Source organism: Peromyscus maniculatus, chromosome 14 (assembly GCF_049852395.1).
Source record: "Peromyscus maniculatus bairdii isolate BWxNUB_F1_BW_parent chromosome 14, HU_Pman_BW_mat_3.1, whole genome shotgun sequence".
Taxonomy (NCBI): domain Eukaryota; kingdom Metazoa; phylum Chordata; class Mammalia; order Rodentia; family Cricetidae; genus Peromyscus; species Peromyscus maniculatus.
Window position 1 is genome coordinate 42,931,747 of NC_134865.1, and position 3,664 is coordinate 42,935,410.

Sequence of the window (3,664 nt, forward strand, 5' to 3'; positions counted from 1 at the left end):
AGTGCTAGCAGCAAGTGTTAATTCAGGGTACGAACACCACTCTTGTGCTATTCTGGCCATACACAGTGCAAATAGCATTAGCGTCTGTTCCCAGCCAGTAAGTGTATTGGACTGAAGAGAAGCTCCTGTTTGACTCATTTTCTAATACTGAGTTGAACTAGATATGCCCCGTTTGTGTGGGAAGCACAGTTCTTTTGTTTTGAGATAGCTCACTGTACTGGCCGAATAGAAAACACAGTAAAGTGCAAGAATGCCCTTTCCTCCAAAGCAGAGTGTTTTTCTTGTATGGCAAACTAGGGTTCAATTAAACTTCCTAATCGGAGTTGAATCACACTCAGTTTCAAGTGCTAGCAGCCACTGTTAATTCAGGGTAAGAACACCACTCTTGTCCTATTCTGGCCATACACAGGCACATAGCATTCGCGTCTGTTCCCAGCAAGTACAGTGTATTGCACTGAAGAGAAGCTCCTGTTTTACTTAGTTTCCAATACTGAGTTGAACTAGATATGCCCCGTTTATGTAGGAAGCACAGTTCTCTTCTTTTAAGCTAGCTCACTGTACTGGCCATATAGGAAACACAGTAGAGTGCAAGAATGCCCTTTTCTCAAAAGCAGAGTGTTTTTCTTGTAAGGCAATCTAGGGTTCAATTAAACTTCCTAAACGGAGTTGAATCACATTCCGTTTCAAGTTCTAGCAGCAAGTGTTAATTCAGTGCAAGAACACAACTCTCGTGCTATTCTGGCCATACACAGTGCAAATAGCATTCGTGTCTGTTCCCAGCAAGTACAGTGTTTTGTACTGAAGAAAAGCTGCTGTTTCACTTAGTTTCCAATACTGAGTTGAACTAGATATGGCCCGTTTGTATAGGAAGCACAGTTCTTTTGTTTTGAGCTAGCTCACTTTACTGGCCCTATAGGAAACACAGTAGACCGTAAGAATGCCCTTTTCTCAAAAGCAGAGTGTTTTTCTTTTATGGCAAACTAGGGTTCAATTAAACTTCCTAAAAGGAGTTGAATTACATTCAGTTTCAAGTGCTAGCAGCAAGTGTTAATTAAGGGTAAGAATACCACTGTTGTGCTATTCTGGCCATACACAGTGCAAATAGCAGTTGTGTCTTTTCCCAGCAAGTACAGTGTATTGGACTGAAGAGAAGTTCCTGTTTGACTTAGTTTCCAATAACGAGTTGAACTAGATATACCTCGTTTGTGTAGGAAGCACAGTTCTTTTGTTTTGAGCTAGCTCACTGTACTGGCCTTATAGGAAACATAGTAGTGTGCAAGAATGCCCTTTTCTCAAAAGCAGAGTGTTTTTCTTGTATGGCAAACTAGGGTTCAATAAACTTCCTAAATGAGTTGAATAATATTCAGTTTCAAGTTCTAACAGCAAGTGTTAATTCATGGTAAGAACACCACTATTGTGCTATTCTGGCCCTTCACAATGCAAATAGCTTTCGCATCTGTTCCCAGCAATGAGAGTGTATTGTTATGAAGAGAAGCTCCTCTTTGACTTAGTTTCCAAGACTGAGTTGAACTACTTATACCTTGTTTTTGTAGAAAGCACAGTTCTTTTGTTTTGAGCTAGCTGACTCTACTGGCCCTATAGGAAACACAGTAGAGTGCAAGAATATCCTTTTCTCAAAAGCAGAGTGTTTTTCTTGTATTGCAAACTAGGGTTCAATTTAACTTCCTAAAGGGGGTTGAATTCCATTCAGGTCCAAGTTCTGGCAGTAAGTGTTAATTCATGGGAAGAACACCACTCGTGCTAATCTGGCCCTACACAGTGCAAATAGCATTCACGTCTGTTCCCAGGAAGTACAGTGTATTGGACTGAAGAGAAGCTCCTGTTTGACTAGTTTCCAATACGAGTTGAACTACTTATACCCCGTTTTTTAGAAAGCACAGTTCTTTTGTTTTGAGCTAGCTGCCTCTACTGGCCCTATAGGAAACACAATACAGTGCAAGAATGCCATTTCTCAAAAGAAGAGTGTTTTTCTTGATGGCAAACTAGGGTTCAATTAAACTTTCTAAATGGAGTTGAATCACACTCAGTTTCAAGTGCTAGCAGCAAGTGTTAAATCAGGGTAAGAATACTACTCTTGTGCTATTCTGGCCATACACAGTGCAAATAGCATTCGCGTCTGTTCCCAGAAACTACAGTGTATTGGACTGAAGAGAGAAGCGCCTGTTTGACTTAGTTTCCTATACTGAGTTGAACTAGATATGCCCTGTTTGTGTAGGAAGCACAGTTCTTTGGTTTTGAGCTAGCTCATTGTACTGGCCTTAGAGGAAACACAGTAGAGTGCAAGATTGCCCTTTTCTCAAAAGTAGGATGTTATTCTTTTATGGCAAACTAGGGTTCAATTAAACTTCCTAAATGGAGTTGAATCATATTCAGTTTCAAGTTCTAGCAGCAAGTGTTCATTCAGGGTAAAAAAACAACCACTCTTGCTATATTCTGGCCATACACAGTGCAAATAGCATTCGCGTCTGTTCCCAGCAAGTACAGTGTATTGGACTGAAGAGAAGCTCCTGTTTGACTTAGTTTCCAATACTGAGTTGAACTAGATATGCCCCGTTTTTGTAGAAAGCAGAGTTCTTTTGTTTTGAGCTAGCTGACACTACTGGCCCTATAGGAAACACAGTAGAGTGCAAGAATGGCCTTAAATCAAAAGCAGAGTGTTTTTCTTGAATGGCAAACTACGGTCCAATTAAACTTCCTAAACGGTGTTGAATCACATTCAGTTTCAAGTTCAGGCAGCAAGTGATAATTCATGGTAAGAACACCACTATTGTGCTATTCTGGCCCTTCACAATGCAAATAGCTTTCGCGTCTGTTCCCAGCAATGAGAGTGTATTGGAATGAAGAGAAGCTCCTCTTTGACTTAGTTTCCAAGACTGAGTTGAACTACTTATACCTTGTTTTTGTAGAAAGCACAGTTCTTTTGTTTTGAGCTAGCTGACTCTACTGGCCCTATAGGAAACACAGTAGAGTGCAAGAATATCCTTTTCTCAAAAGCAGAGTGTTTTTCTTGTATTGCAAACTAGGGTTCAATTTAACTTCCTAAAGGGGGTTGAATTCCATTCAGGTCCAAGTTCTGGCAGTAAGTGTTAATTCATGGGAAGAACACCACTCTTGTGCTAATCTGGCCCTACACAGTGCAAATAGCATTCACGTCTGTTCCCAGGAAGTACAGTGTATTGGACTGAAGAGAAGCTCCTGTTTGACTAGTTTCCAATACGAGTTGAACTACTTATACCCCGTTTTTTAGAAAGCACAGTTCTTTTGTTTTGAGCTAGCTGACTCTACTGGCCCTATAGGAAACACAATACAGTGCAAGAATGCCATTTCTCAAAAGAAGAGTGTTTTTCTTGATGGCAAACTAGGGTTCAATTAAACTTCCTAAATGGAGTTGAATCACATTCAGTTTCAAGTGCTAGCAGCAAGTGTTAAATCAGGGTAAGAATACTACTCTTGTGCTATTCTGGCCATACACAGTGCAAATAGCATTCAAGTCTGTTCCCAGCAAGTACAGTGTATTGGACTGAAGAGAAGCTCCTGTTTGACTTAGTTTTCAATACTGAGTTGAACTAGATATGCTCCGTTTGTGTAGGAAGCACAATTCTTATGTTTTGAGCTAGCTCACAATACTGGCTCTATAGGAAAA